General features: G+C 44.8%; 1 pseudogene; it reads right to left on the bottom strand.

Moving 5' to 3' along the window:
• Positions 1-10,605: 10,605 nt before the first annotated feature.
• LOC116092579 lies at positions 10,606-11,027 on the bottom strand (annotated as a pseudogene).
• Positions 11,028-16,064: the final 5,037 nt, after the last annotated feature.

Below are 16,064 nucleotides of genomic sequence, written 5' to 3' on the forward strand. Positions count from 1 at the left end.
TTCTCCCTCCTCCTGTCTCCATCCCCCCTTCTTCTCCCTCCTCTCCTGCTTCCATCCCCACTTCTCCCTCCTCTCCTGCTTCCATCCCCTCTTCTTCTCCCTCCTCTCCTGCTTCCATCCCCACTTCTCCCTCCTCCTGTCTCCATCCCCCCTTCTTCTCCCTCCTCTCCTGCTTCCATTCCCCACTCTTCTCCCTCTACTCTTCTTCCTGTTGTATTCTAACTGCTCCTCTCCACATATTTTGCTCTTCTTCCAAGCACACAGTGGAGGACACTCCACCCCCACCCCCATCCTCTTAAAGCTGGGTATCCCTAGTAACTAAGGCATCGTGGGCAGACGGGACATGTGCCATTTTTGGGCAGAAGCTGCAGAGCCCTACGGAAGCTACTCTGTTTCTTCTCCTTTGCCATGGTAACAGGAGACTTCCCAGACAGTAGCTTCTCCACCAGCCTTGGTGTCTGTGATAGCACACAGTTGAAGTGAACCTCTTTTGTTGTAAGCCACTGAGAACTGAGTTTTCTGTGAGCACGTGACCTGACATGCTCTGGTAAGTGCAGCCCGGTCTACCTGTCCTCTGTCCAACTCCACTGAGCCACGGTTGACTCTAGTTTTGCCTTTTTGCTTATTCCTCTCCATTTAATTTATTTTTTTGCCATCTAAAACTACTGAGTTTGTCCATTGTGTCTGCATTTCGTTAGTTCAAAGATCAACATGGCGGTACATACTTGTCTTCCTCAGTTAGGTTTGGCTTGGTGTAGTCATGACAGATGGGCTAAGGAGATGGCTTGGTCTGCAATGTCTGAGTTTGATCCCTAGAATCTATGCAAAACTAACTAACTAACTAACTAACTAACTAACTAACTAACTAGCTAGCTAACCAACTAATTAACTAACTAACTAAGTAAATATAAACAAGTGGCATGCATCTGTAATCCCTCTCCTGGGGAGGAGGATAGAGGCAGACCCCCGAGCCTCACTACAAGCTAGCCCTAACCTACTTGGCAAAATCCAAGCTAGTGAGAGACCCTGTCTAAAACCAAACCAAACAGCAGAATAATACTTGAGGAATGGTATGGACTAACCTATGCCCACCTCATGCACACCGCTTTCAAGCATGCGTGCACACACACACACACACACACACACACACACACACACACACACCTTGGCATACTTGAATTGTAATGTGCTTGTAAAGATCCCAGTAGTCACATACAGACCTGAAGCTCCCTTCTGCAGCTGAGACGTACCATTCACATGCCACAGAGTGGCATCGGAACATGAGACAAGCATGCAGAGCCGCACCATGGAGGTCTCCTGTCTTCCCGTGAGCATCTTGGTCATGGAAACATACTGCTGGACATGTTCAGGCATTCTACTAAAAAGAGACACAAAGCAGAAGTATAGACAGAGGTTTCTTTAAGAGTCCGGTATCTTTTTTCCTCATTTGTTTACTTATGTATGATGTCTTATGTTTTTACCCACCACTCTCAACCCTAGTTTGTGAGACAGGGTCTCTTACTGAACCTGGGGCTCAGGGCTTAGTCTAGGACATCTGGTCAATGAAGTCCCATGATCCTTTTGTTTCCAGGTGTCTTTTCACCTATTCACCCATCCATCCACCCACCCACCCAACCTATCCTACCCTACCCTACCCTACCCTACCTTATCCTATCCTATCCTATCCTATCCTATCCTATCCTATCCTATCCTATCCTATCCTATCCTATCCTACTCTACCCTACCCTACCCTACCCTACCCTATCCTATCATATCCTATCCTATCCTATCCTATCCTATCCTATCCTGCTCTACCCTATCCTACCCTATCCTATCCTATGATGTGGGTCCTGAGTTCTTAATCTTCATGCTTCTGTGGCAAGTACTTTATGTACTGAGCCATCTCACCAGGCCCTCTTTTAAGTCTTTTAAGGATGTTTTGAAGGATTGCCTCATTAGTAGTACTGGCAGATGGAAGCAAGAAAACAGAACATGGACAAACCTGTTAGGATGAGTCTGAGCTAAGAGGTTAGGGTTAGGGTTAGGATTAGTGATTGAGTTTAGTATGACGTAGTTTGAAGACTACCAATCAAGGATTCTGCTTGAATCTGGCCTTTTATGTATGCGCAATAGTAATATGAGATAAAAGGCTGTCTAATTAAGTCTCGAAGAATTCTTTCAATAAGTAAAATTAAAATGCTCAGTGATAAGAAAGCATTGTGCCATGGTTAATTGGCAGCATTTTTTTTCCATAGGAGAACAAAAAATAATGACGCTTCTCGCAATATTGGGACTTGGGGCTGAAGCAATGCGGCACTTCATCAGAAGCTTGCCCTATCACGAAGACATCTGCTGTGTCATCCGATTCAAGTTCAGCTGAGTTGAGACATGACCTCTGGACAACTGAAAAACTGGATCCTTTGGACTGTGAGGTTCCTGAGATTTTAGAGTAGAGTTGGCTGCACTGGAGAGAGGCATTAATGTCCCTCCTTGTGATATAACTGTCCTCAAAAGACACAGCAGCTGTGAGATGCTGAACTGGTTAGGATGGGTCCTTCAGCTCCTCAAGGGGAGCCATTGAAGACCATACTCATGTAGGCACCTCCAAGCACAGATCTCTCCTGTCCCTTCTCCTCTTCTCCCTTCTCCCCTTTCCTCTCCTCTCTTCTCCTCCCCCTCTCCTTTCCTTCCCTGCCCTCCCCCTGCCTCCTCTTCTCCCCTGTCCTCTCCTCCACTCTTCTCCCCTCCCCTCTCCTCTCTCTTCTGTCCTCCTCTCTCCTTTCCTCTCTTCTCCTGCTTTCCTTCTCTTCTTTCATTACCTTCCCTCTCCTATCCTCCACATCCCTCCTTCCTTCCTTCATTCCATTTCTTCTTTCTTCTATGAGACAGGGTCTCATATATCCTTGGTTGGCTTTGAATTTCATATATATATATATACACACACACACACATACATACACACATATACATACATACATATATATACGTACATATATGTATACATATATATATACATATGTGTATATCCAAGTAGACCTTGAATTTATGATCTTCCTGCTTCCATCTCCTAAGTGATGAGGTTAAAAGTATGTACCATTACACCCCCTTTTAAGGATTCTATAGAGGGAACCCAGGGCTTTGTGTATGCCTTGCAGGCAATCTATCAACTAGACTATACCCCCATCCCTACAGTTTTTATTTTCCATATAAATACACTATCTGAACCATATTGAATGAATAGCTTTTAGTGTGAAGCCTTTTGTTTACCATTGTCACTGGCCACTGAGAATTCTAAAGAGTCTAGAGAGGACACATGACTTTTCCAATGTCAACGGTTTATCTCACCATGTTACCTTGGCTGACCTGGAACTCTATGTAGACCAGGCTGGCCTTGATCTCACAGATATCTCACAGACCTGCCTCTGCCTCTTAAGTGTTGAGATCAAAGGTTTGTTGTACCAGCATGCCCAGTTAATGTTAAGGTTTTACGAAACTATCATCAGTATCAAAAGTGGGAACCGATATGCGTGCTACACCATAAACCGTTCCTAAAGGCTTCAGTTGGCATTCAGGAGGTGTTCGTAGTCTTCCACATCTGCATGTGCTCGGTTCTATCTATGTCATACTGCCACATATGTGAGGCCATGGGATGCTTTGCTCTGTCTCTCTGGGTGAAGACATTCCTGGCCTGTCCTCATTGCTTCTCTGTCTCCTTAGCTAGGTCACTCTGCAAAGATTATTTCCAGTGAGTATGCTAATGAAAATATGACTGTTCTTCTCCACTCAGTTATTGAGATTTCACAGTTTGGCTGGATGTATCCTGGGTAGGTGTGTCCTGAGTGTTGGTTCTGTTTTGTACAGTATTCCACAATCTTAACCCCTTACTTGTTAAAAGATATTTGAGTTGTTTCAGGCTTTGACTATTGAAGTCAGAGTGCCCGTAAATGTTCAAATACACTCTTCTTACATTTTATTTATGTATTCTCTCTCACACACACACACACACACACACACACACACACACACACACACACACTGTAGCATTCTCATGCTGGGGACAGTATAACTTGTGAGAGTCAGTTCTCTCCATCACCACATGGGGACGGGGAATCAAACTCATTACCCACCGAGCCACCTCACTGGCTCCCAATACAGTTTCGTATGTGTAACACGTATTCATTTTGTTGGGTTGTCTGGTAAAGTATACACAATGGCTAGTTTTATGTCAACATGACACAAGGTAGAGTCATCTGAGAGGAGGAATCTTCAATTCGGAAAATAAGTTTGGGCTGTAGGCAGACCTGTAAGACATTTTCTTGGTTAGGGATTGTTGGGGAGGGCCCAGCCTACAGGGCTGGCGGTCCTGGGTTCTATAAGAAAGCAGCCTCCACAAGCAGTGAGCGAGCGGCACCCCCCATGACCTCTGCATCAGCTCCTGCTTCCAGGTTCCTGCCCAGCTTGAGTTTCTGTCCTGACTGCTTTTAATGATGAACCATTACATGAAAGTGTTAGTGAAATAAACCCTTTCTTCTCCAAGTCGATTTTGGTCATGGTGTTTCATCACTCTCGAAGTTTCAGAGGGAAGCAAAAACTCTCTTGGGCCATTTGTGTGAAGAATGTGTGGGGCCTCGTCAGCTGGAGCTGAAGAGTCAGCTGTGTAACAAATGTCCAGAGCTACCGAAGCAAAACTTTTTTTTTCTGGGACAATGGATGCTGGTCAGCAGGGCTGAAGAATCAACTGTAATTAAGACGAGACAAGCATCATTGAGGCGAAGTCTTCTGGAACTGTCTCCTCGGGGCCAGCACACAGAAGCTGTGTTCTAGAGGTGGCTGAACTTGTAGTGTAAGAGTGCCCAGGTGGTACTGGTTTGGAAGGCACGAAGGAGTCATGGAGAGCAGCTGAGGCTTGGCACTGTGTGACAGGGCTAGAGTCCCGGAAAAGAGCTCAGGAGAGGCTATTGGTGAAGCTGCAGTGGAAGACCCCAACATTTTGGAGATGCTTGGTGGTAGATGACCACCAAGAATAGCAACAGGAGAGTGGAGCCAGCCAGAGCCTAGAAGACAAACTGTGTGTGCTGCAAAAGGCTGAGACTGAGTGGTGCTTAGGCCCTTTGCAGGAACCCAGAATGTCACGAGTGGATCCCAGACATGGGCGTTGCATTATTTACACTGTTAGAGCTTGGTTTGGCTTTGATCTGATTACGACCTTGCCCTGGTTTTTCTCTCTTGAATTAAGAAACTATTTAACGTAATTTTGATTTTTATAGGAGCCTACATTTGAGAGACTTCAATCTTTTAAAGGAGATTTTGGATTTTTAAAGAGACTAGATATTTTAAACAGACTAAATTTTTAATGTGTTTGAATTTGCAAAGACTGCGGGACTTCTAAAATTATTTATGTTTTATATTGTGACAGTAATATCCCATCTTGGGGATAAATGAGAAAAAAAATGTTCTAACTAAAAAGTGATATGTTTTTGTGTCAAGCTGACAAGGGGTCAGTTGTGATAGCTAGCTTTTATGTCAACTTGACACAAGCTACAATCATCAGAGAGGAGGGAGCCTTAATTGAGAAAATGCCTCTATAAGATCAGCTTGCAGGCATGCCTGTAGGGAATTTTCTTAGTTAGTGAATGATGGGGTCACAGCCCATTGTGGATCGTGCTACCCCTGCACAGGTAGTCCTGGATTCTTTAAGAAAGCAGGTTGAGCAAGCCATGAGGAGCAAGCTAGGACGCAGCACCTGTCCATGGCCTCTGCACCAGCTCCGGCTTCCAGGTTCCTGCCTGCTTGAGTTCCTCCTCTCACTGCTTTCAATGATGAGCTGTTTCATGACGATGTTACTGAAATAAGCCCTTCCCTCTCAAATTGCATCCGTTCATGGTGTTTTGTCACAGCAATAGGAACCCTAACAAAGACAGTACATGTTTAGTTTTATAAGAAACCCCCACACTGCGTTTCAGAGTGGCCGTCCAATATGCACATCTTCACAGTGCAACCTGTGAATGGTTGTCTGCAATGCTTGTCTGCGACTTGTGAGGATTTGCTGCTGCATTTAAGACTTCGGCTGCCTTGATGGATGTGCTACAATAGTTTGCCCTGAGGGTTTCACTTCTTGGTTGAACAAGGCCTTATGTATCCCTGGCTAGCCTAAAACTTACTCTGTACCCCAGTATAGATAGCCTCAAGCTTGGGTCTACCTTCTTGCCTTAACCTCCCAAGTGGTAAGATTGCATCCAGAATCTTTACTGCAGTTTTAAGGTGTGTAATCTGATGGAAAATGATATTGACTACCAATTTATGACCATCTCTGGGTAATGCGTGTGTTTACTATTAGGTTTTGAGAGTTCTTTATATATTCTTGACATTGGGCCTTTGTTAGGTATGTGGTTTGCAAATATTTTCTTCCAGTTTAAAGTTTATCTTTACATCTTTTTAGTAGTATCCTTTGCAAAGGAAATGTTGGGAATATTAATGAACTCTAATTTAATTAGTTTTTTCATTGATTGTATTTTTGGTGTTACATCTAAGAACTATCTTTAAACCTAAACCTCAAAGTTTTCTTCTCAATTCTTAAATTCCTCTAAACTTCTTACACTTTAACTCTGTTTTGAGTTGTTGTGTACAAAGTATTCCCTCCCCCTTACTTCTGACTAAGTCAAACTATTTTGATATTATTTGTTGAAAAGATGACTCTCTTTTTCATTTTTTTATTTTGTTATATTTTTTAAAACTTATAAAACATTGAACAATAAAAATGAGTATTATAGAAGTTGTTTGATATAAAGCAACAATCAATTGAACAGTCTTATGTAGATGCTTGTCTACAGCAATACTGAAAATCATTCATTTTTCTCAATATAAATTTTAAATAACTCCAAACATATTAACTTTATGTTTTAAAATAATACATCATTACTAGTTTTTTTAAATGAACATAAATAGATAAAGTTTTTGTTTGTTTGTTTGTTTGTTTTGTATTTAGTAGAGCTTAAAATCTTGGCTCTTACTGTGGTACAAGCCCAAAATAAGAACAATTTTTAGACATTGGATTTCATTATAATAAGGCTGTACTTCAATGACCCTCGCATCACCAAAGGACTTTACTTCCATCATAGCTAAGCTGAGAGTTGATAGTTGTGCTGCACCAAGAAATGAATTGTAAGCTCAATTTTTGGATACAGACTTCCTGCTATGGTCAAAGCTATTTGACTTGAGTGAGTGACTTCATTCTCAGCCCACAGGGAACAGGTTACATTCATTTAAGAAATGGTGTGTGTATTAAGATAGTCTATACATAAAGTCATTCACCAACTGTTTCAATGAACAATGGTTCTGCTTGGAGGGTGGCACAGACATTAGGTGAGGGTAAGAATCTGGTTCATTGGCTGTGATGATTTTGAAAAGCATTCATCTCAGAGAAAGAGTAACTTATAAAGTCCTCTTCTTCAAACTTGATACAAGAGTTGCAAATGTCAAGCAAAGCAGTTTCACTCTTTGTTGTTCTCTTACAAGCCATCTCCCAAATTAATCTACACTTCTTTTGGCTGTATAAATAATTTTGAAATATGTAAGCTGTTCTGAAAACCATAGTATAGTGTAAAAACTTCAAATAAACAATCCTACTAATAGAGAGAGGCTGAGATAGGAGAAGCATGGCTTCAAGACCATTATGTGGTACGCAGCAAGACACTGTGAGGTTCAAACAAGCAGAAAGTGTATATGGATTGTACAATATTGGACCTATTTCCCCAATTACCAAATTAGAGAGATCACTGGATGAAAGCCAACAAATTTATAATTCCTCATACTTTTGAATTTCATTCTATTAGGATATGTTGGTAATATTAATTTTCATATTAAGAGATATTAAGAAAAAGTAATTGTTACTTCCTGTTATTTTTGTTGTTAGAGGTGGAATTATGTTTGTGTGGGTTTGTTGAAAGATTACTTTCTTGCTTCTTCTAGGGTGTAGTTTTGCTCCTTATGTTGATGTTCTCCATCTCTCATCCTTTGTAGGGCTGGATTTGTGGATAGATAATGTGTAAATTTGGTTTTGTCATGGAATATCTTCTTTTCTCCATCTATGGTAATTGAGAGTTTTGTTGGGTATAGTAGTCTGGGCTGGCATTTGTGTTCTTGTAGGGTCTGTATGACATCTGCCCAGGATCTTCTAGCTTTCATAGTCTCTGGTGAGAATTCTGGTGTAATTCTGATAGGCCTGCCTGTATAGGTTACTTGACCTTTTTCCCTTACTGCTTTTAAACTTCTTTCTTTGTTTAGTGCGTTTGGTGTGTTTGATTATTATGTGATGGGAGGAATTTCTTTTCTGGTCCAGTCTATTTGGAGTTCTGTAGGCTTCTTGTATGTTCATGGGCATCTCTTTCCTTAGGTTAGGAAAGTTTTCCCAACTTAAAGGGCCAGTAAATATCTTCAACAAAATTATTGAAGGAAACTTCCCTAACCTATAAAAAGATGACTTTTCTTGCATCAGATTCTTGCCTCTTTGTCTGAGACTGTCTAGCTCGGTGTCTGGGCTCATATCTGTATCCTTTGTCCTGCGCCACTGAGTTATGGCTGCCTATCAAGCACCACACTGACTTGGTCACTGTTGCAACAAAGCAAGTCTTAAAATTAGGTGTTGAGTTGCTTCCAATTGTTTAAAATACCACTTCATCCACTCTGAGTCTTTAAACTATCTGCGTGAGTTTTGGTGTAACATCATAGTTTTTTTTTTTTTTAGTAGTCAATTAACTACACCAGTTTTATATGGCAGGTATATCTGTACTGTCATAGTTACAATGAGCATGCGTGTATCTATCATAGTTCTGAGATTTCATTTTTGAGCCAAAAGTAGCAACCTCAGGAACTGATAGATTATCAAGGGCCAGAATTTCCCAGAACCCACTTTAGAAAGCCTGTGGAATGCTGGTCTCTCTGAGGAAGCTGTCATGGCTCTGTCTGTGCCTTGTGCTCATTTGGTATAGCGGATGGCCCTGCATAGGCATATGAAAATAGCTCTCAGTGGTGGAACTCAGAGGAAAAGTTCTATTTAGCCAAGTGAGCCAGCCAGAGACTCTCTCAGGATAATGCAGCATCAGATGGAAGGAAGGCTATGATGGTTTGTATATGCTTGGCACAAGAAGTGGCACTATTTAGTGATGTGGCCTTGTTGGTGTAGGTGTGGCCTTGTGGGTTTGGGTTTTAATACCCTCATCGTAGCTGCCTAGAAGCCAGTATTCTGCCAACAGACCTCAGATGAAGATGTAGAACTCTCAGCTCTGCCTGCACCATGCCTGCCTAGATGCTGCCATGCTCCCACCTTGATGATTATGGACTGAACCTCCAAACCTATTAGCCAGCCCCAATTAAATGTTGTCCTGTATAAGGCTTGTCTTGGTCACAGTTTCTGTTCACAGCAATAAAACTCTAACTAAAACAGAAGTTGGTAGCAGGGACTAGGGTACTGCTGTGATAGGCCTGACCATGTTTTTGTTTGGAAGAATGTAGATTTGGGACTTTGGATTTGAAAAGCAGTGGAATGCCTTTAAGTGGGGTTAATGGGCCATCCTAGGAGGACTATGGAAGACTTTGTTGCTGTGAGTGATTTGAACTGTGCTGATTGGGCCCACGAGGTTTCAGTGGAGAAGAATTTCAGTGTGTGGCCTAGAGACTTTTTTTGTGGTATTTTAGTGAAGAATGTAGCTGCTTTTTTGCCATTGTCCAGAGTCTGCCTGAGGCTAATGTGACAAGATTTAGATTAATTGCTTTTAAAAGAGGAAGTCTCAAAACAGCCTGGTGTAAATTCTATTGTGTTGTTACTAATGTTCACTCTTATGAAGAACACTTTTATGAACAGGAGCAAGTTGAGAAAGGAAAAATACACAGTATATGTTCAAGGGTTCAATTAAAGGGGCACCGGGATGTAGATTAGAGCTGAATCCTATGCTCTAGAAGATACCAGATTAAGGGAGTGGAATTTTGGGGCAAGATCCCACCTCGCTAAGTTTAGGTCGAGGCATGGTGGTACACACCTTTAATCTGAGGAGACAAAGCCAAGCAGATCTCTGAGTTCAAGGCCAGGCTCAGACAGAGCAAATTCTAGCAAATTCTAGAAAAGCTTAAGTCCAGGAGGAGTGGTACACACCTTTAATCCCAGGATACAGGCATCCAGATCTCCAAGTTCAAGGTCAATCTACAGAACAAGATACAAGACAACCAAGATTAGACAGTGAAGGATTTGGAAAATAGAAAGTAGTGATAATGTCATAAAACAAGTGGACCATGTTCCAGCTCCTGCAAGCAGCAGAACTCAGCAGCTTCAGCTGTGTGGCTCTGGTTTTAGAGTGAATAATAGAAGGGACTACTGGGACAGTTGATGCTGGCTAGCTGGAACTAAGAAATTAATGGTGACTAAGAAGAGACCAGGATCACAGAGGTGAAATCCTCTGGGAAGTGTTTTCTGAGAGCACAAAGAGGCTGTGTTCCAGAGACAGCCAAGGTTGTACCTCGTGCTGCAGCAGGACTTGGTAATGTGTAAGAGTCACCCAGGTGGTACTGTTTTTTTTTTTTTTTTTTTTTTTTTTTACAAGAGCACAAATCTACTTTTATTTATTTACTCTCCATTAGTTTAAACCCGGGATGGGTACAGCATCACACGGATTCTGTGTCCAATGGCCTTTGCAGGAAGGTTGCTTCGGAATTTGGCGCGAACCATCCCACTGTTTCCATGGGCCCCAGTTACTTTTCCCAGATCATTCTGGTTTTGTTTGGTTTGCCTCCAGGAGTCACTGTATTGTTTTTTGCTTTGTACACATATGCACATCTCTTGCCTAAGTAGAACTCAGTTTCAACTCGGGCATAAACGCCTTCGATTTTAAGAAGAGCCGTGTGCTCTCTTTGGTTCCGGAGACCTCGCTTGTAGCCAGCAAAAGTGGCCTTGCACCACAGCCTTCCAGACATACTTGCTTTTAGAAGTCCTGTTCCCAGCAGGCCTCCACCGGCGCCAAGATGGCGGAAAGAGCGGTGGTACCGGTTTTAAAGGCATGAAAGGAGAGCAGCTGAGGCTCGGCACTGTGAGAGGCCAGAAAAAGCCATTGGTGAAGGTGCAGCCTCAGTTCCAGTTGACAGTCTAGGACTGAAGGAGTCATGCACCATGAAGAGAGCCTATGAGGGACTTTTTGTGAAGCTTAGTTTCAGCAGAAGACCCCAGTGTATTAGAGATGCCAATACCATGGGACGGTCACTAAGAACAGCAGCAGCAGTGGAGTGGAAAAGCTGAGCTTAGAGTGCTACAGAGGGCAGAGCTGGAGAGGAGCTGCCAGCCCCTTGGAGGCGCCTGGAATATCATGTGTAGATCCCAGACAATGGAACAAGAAGCTGTAGCATTGAAGTTGCCTTGGCGACCCAACAGTGTTAAAGATGCCAGAGTCTTGGGATGCCTGCTGAGGAAAGCCGTTAACAGGGAGTAGAAACAGTCCTGGAGAAAGAGGTTTGTTGCAGTCAACAAAGACGAAAAAGGAGTGGAGATCTGAAGACCACTTTGACATCAGACTTGGAGATGCACAGTTTGGAGTTTGCCCAGCTGTCTGTCTGTCTTGCCTTGGGGATTACAGTTAAGTGATTGGATGAATCTCAAAAGAGACTGTGAATTTTGGACTTTTAACATAGTTGAGACTGCTATAGACTATGAGGACTTTGGAAGTTGGACTAAGTGTACATTTTTATTATGTTATGTCTAGGTATGGCCCCCATCGTCTCATGTGTTTGAACAAGCCTATGGAAGCTAGGAAGTGGAATGTGATGTCTTGATCATGGTGTCTGTTCACAGAAGTAAAACCCTAACTAAGATAAGGGGTAAAAACTGGCAGTGGAATCTGGTGAGAGCCACGGTGAGTCAGGGCTGAGCGTCCAGGCCGTGCAGAAAGCAGTTCGCTCCTATGTAAAGAATGGCAGACTCCTATGGTGGGAAGCTGATATGCCTTGGGTCTATACAGAAGCTGGGAAAAGAAAGGAACTAGACCATCCAACCCTGGTGCTGTCCCGGGTCCTGAGTTATCTCAGATGTCTCTGAGAGATGACTCTGTCCGTGTCCTCCCCCACAGTCCTGCAGACTGAGAAGGCCACTCCTTAGCTTAGGATCCACAGAAGGCTGAGGGCTAAGATGATCTTAGAGCACACAGAACCTGGCCGTAAAGAGTGGAACATCACAGGATGGAGAAATTCCCCTAACCAGTGATCTTGGTCAAGAGCAAGGGAAGAGGCCAAGACTTGGCCCTCCTCGCGCTCTTCAACACAGAGAAAGGCTCAGGGTCAGAGTCTCAAAGAGCGACGCTGCATGCTGGATTTTAACAAGACTCCTCTATTGTAACTGTGGATTTCAAATTTTTTATTTCTGTGTCTGCTCATGTTTGTGTATGTGAGCACTTGTGTTGCAGTGTGGGGGAGGTCAGAGGTCAACTTCTGATGTTGTTCCTCGGGCACTGTCCACTTCTTTGGGGTCAGGGTCTCTTGCTGGCTTGTGACTCATGGATTAGACTGGACAGGCTGCAAAGTAAGCCGGAAATTCATCGGATCTTTCTGTGTCCACTTCCTCCAGGCTGGGGTGACCAGCACACTATCACAGTTGGGGCTCTAGCTTGGGGGTTCATGCTTGCTGAACAGGCCCTTAACTACGTCCCGAGCTTTCCCAGTTTACTAGTCAGTTACCAGCCCACGTTTCCTGCTTCCTCAGGTAGCATGCTGGAGGTTGCAATTTTCTGCCAACAAATGATTGGCTTGGATGTCGTTTGGATTCCTTTTTGATTTTTTTGACCTTGTTCATCCCAATCAATTATAACTGGGATTTTGTTCCTAGGGCCTAGCAAAACACAAGCTCAGGAGACCAACAGCTTACCCAGCACTTGGCTCGTGGCGTGTTCCATACAGGAACACACATGTTCTAGAGAAAGCTGCATGGCCATGGAGCTCACAGGCAGGCTCAGGGTCTCCAACAACATCTGAAGGCTGTGCAGCTGTTCTGAGGCCACATTGGGAACTTGGCCTCTCATACTTCCTCCAAAGTGTCCTTTTCAGTTTCCCTCACATGTTTGTTCTTTCGTCCTTGTGCCCAGGTGGGTTTGTCTGTGCCTTGCTGACCTAGGCCTATCTAACTCTACAGGGTATGTACCTCTTGCTTTTTTCCTCTACTTTTCCGGACCTGATCCTTCAGTTGGGGGTCCTACTGGAGTGAGAGGCCAGAGTACAGTATGGTCGTCTCTGAGGCTGTGCAGTAACCAGGATATCAGTCTGTGTTGCGGCTTCACCATCTTCTCTGATTGGCTGTTAATAATTGCCACGTGCCACGTGCCACATGCCGCGTGCCACGTGCCAAGCACTGCTGTGAGTCCTGCTAGCACTTGCCTTAAAAGAAAATTCTCAACCAGGCCTGGCGTGCTAGTGTTGTTGACATGACCCTTTGCCTCCTTCAGAGTGAAGGTCAACAAATAATTTTCAGCTTTGTTTAAAGTCTTTTTAATGGGGTCTAGAAAATGCTCTAATTATGAGCGATTATCTGCTGAAGTGCTTGCAAGGTTCGTTAAGCCTCTCTAAGCTTTTCTATACCGGCTCACTCTGCTCATAGGGTTCAACCTGTCAGAGGTACTTAGCAAGATGGGGCAGGTTTTCTTTCCTTTCCTTTCCCTCCCTCCTGTCTCCCGGGTGAGCGAAAATTGTCAAAATGAATCAGACCTCACAGTTGCCTTCCTCATCTGCACCCCGCAAGGGAACCCACTCAGCAACGGTGGTATTAGGGATGGGATCTTCTTTGTGGGGCTATCAGCTGCCCCAAAGGGCTTTCAGCAGCAGCCCTAGTCTGTACTCTTGGCCCCTAGCTCTAACAATCCAAACGTCTCAGACACTTCTGTGTCTCCGGAAGAACAAAGTATCTGTAGCTGCCAACGGTAGACTCAGACCACTCTGTACAGGGGAGAGGAACCCGTGTGAAGGGAGGGGCCCTGAGGCCAGGGTGGGTCACCTCTTACCTTATACACTGCTTAGGTTTTGTCACTTCAACACAAACTAGTGTCACCTGGGAAGAGGGAACCTCAAGTGAGGAGTCACCTCCATCAGAATGTGGGACATTTTCTTATGTGGTCTGGTGGTCCTGGTTTCTATACGAAAGCAGGCTGAGCGAGCCATGGGGAGCAATCTGATAAATAGTGCTCCCTGGAGGTCTCTGCCTCGACTCCTGCCTCCAGCTTCCTTCCTTGAGTTCCTGCCCTCTCTCCCCTTGATGACAGACTGTGATCTCTCCTCAGGCTGCTTTTGTTGGTGTTTATCACGGCAATAGGAAGTAACTAATAGGATTCTCTACTTGTATAAATGGCTTTGGACATCCTCCAGCTCACGGGGCATCCTGTTCTTTCCTCTCTTGTCCTGCTGCTCCAACGTCTCCACCTTCTTTCTTCCGTCATTGTCACTGCAGCATGGCTGCCTCTGCCACCTAGAGTCACCTCGCTAGGATTTGTGCTTCAGGGTTCTGAACTTCTGCCTTCTTGGAGGGCGGGCTACGATATCATGTCTCCCAGCTTTGGCACAGTCTGTGCCTGGGAGACCATGGGAGGTGGCAGTATTCCTGAAAGCGCCTTTCTGCCTCCCGTGGCCTCTGCGTTGTAGAAATGAAGCAGAAACCCACCCAGAAGGGAGACGGGATGTATTAGCAGCTACTCACAGTTGTCATCCATGTTTTGCTCTCGCTTGCGACAGAGCTGTAGTCTCAAGTTCGTTGACATCTGTGGTACCAAGGGGGAGAGTCCTGAGCTGCCTCGTGCACCCTAGATCTCTCGTATAAGGTCTCACACTTTCTGGAAATATCCAAACAGAGTAAAACAAGTTTCTTTATTGCAGGACTTTTCAGAGCCTTTATCTGCTGAGAACTGTGGCAATTCCTGGGCACAATGTTACATGGCATTTCTCAAAGTAGTTTGAACACGGAATCCATTTAATTTTCAAGCAGTGCCTCCACCCACTGTTCACAGGACGTCCTTTGGAGTGTCACCTAGCAAAGACAGTGTTTCTCATCTAGCTTCTCACTGGCTTGTACTAAGGTAGTTTTGAAACCAAGTAAGACCACTCACCTTCCAATATGGAAATCCAAGACCCCTTTCAGTTGGATGGCTTTCAGTGTCTGGATTTTGAGAGAGACCTTGGAGGAGAGAGTGTTGCTTAATGAGTGGACCTGAAGGCTTGATGAACATCTTGCACACTGGCTCCTGTCTATACACAGTGGTGGTCATGGGGCTGGAATGGTTGGAGGAGATGGGGTCAGGAGAGGTCTGAGGGGCTAGCAACCACCCTGACCTTCCTCCAGGGAAACCCTCAAGCAGAGGAGAAAGAGAAAGATCGTGGAAAGAAGGAAAGCAGAAGTTTCCATTTGTGCCCAATGGGTTTGTTTTTTTATCTGTTTGCAAATGTTCAGTGTAATGGTTTGAAACCCAGCCGTGAGCTGCCGCCGCCCACACAAAGCTGCCGTGGTGCTGAGCTCCGGCAGGCAAGCCATCTCCCCTGTGTCGGCCATTACCCCGAACCCACACCAGGGCAGGCTGCTCACTACCCCCACACCCCGTGTCCCTCTGCCACCCCCCCCCACCGCCTCGGCACCCCCGACTCCCACCACCCTCCACACACACACCATCCTTCTTTTTTTAAATCTCCAGCACTCGGGTTTTCTCTAGAGGAGGCACAAAGAGAGAGCAGAGATGGGACGAGCAGGCAGAATGCTCCTGCCTCATCGGATCCACCAGCTTTCAGGAGAGCGCGGCAGCCCCCCCTGCCTGTGGACTGACCACTAAAAGGTGAGAGAGGACTTTGTGATTTCTTTATGCACCTGGAGGTCTGGGGTGCAAGGCCAGGTGAAGGAAGGGCTCTAATGTTTATGCCTGGTCTCTCGTCTCCCAAGCATGATGGATGCCCCTTTGCAGCACACGCAGTTGTTTCTGACACAACCCCCCACTCAGGGCCACACAAGAGCTCTGGAATCCAGGGGTTCCTGGTCCCCACCCCCACCCCCCTCATCTTCCAGCTCA

Source organism: Mastomys coucha, unplaced genomic scaffold (assembly GCF_008632895.1).
Source record: "Mastomys coucha isolate ucsf_1 unplaced genomic scaffold, UCSF_Mcou_1 pScaffold15, whole genome shotgun sequence".
Lineage (NCBI taxonomy): Eukaryota > Metazoa > Chordata > Mammalia > Rodentia > Muridae > Mastomys > Mastomys coucha.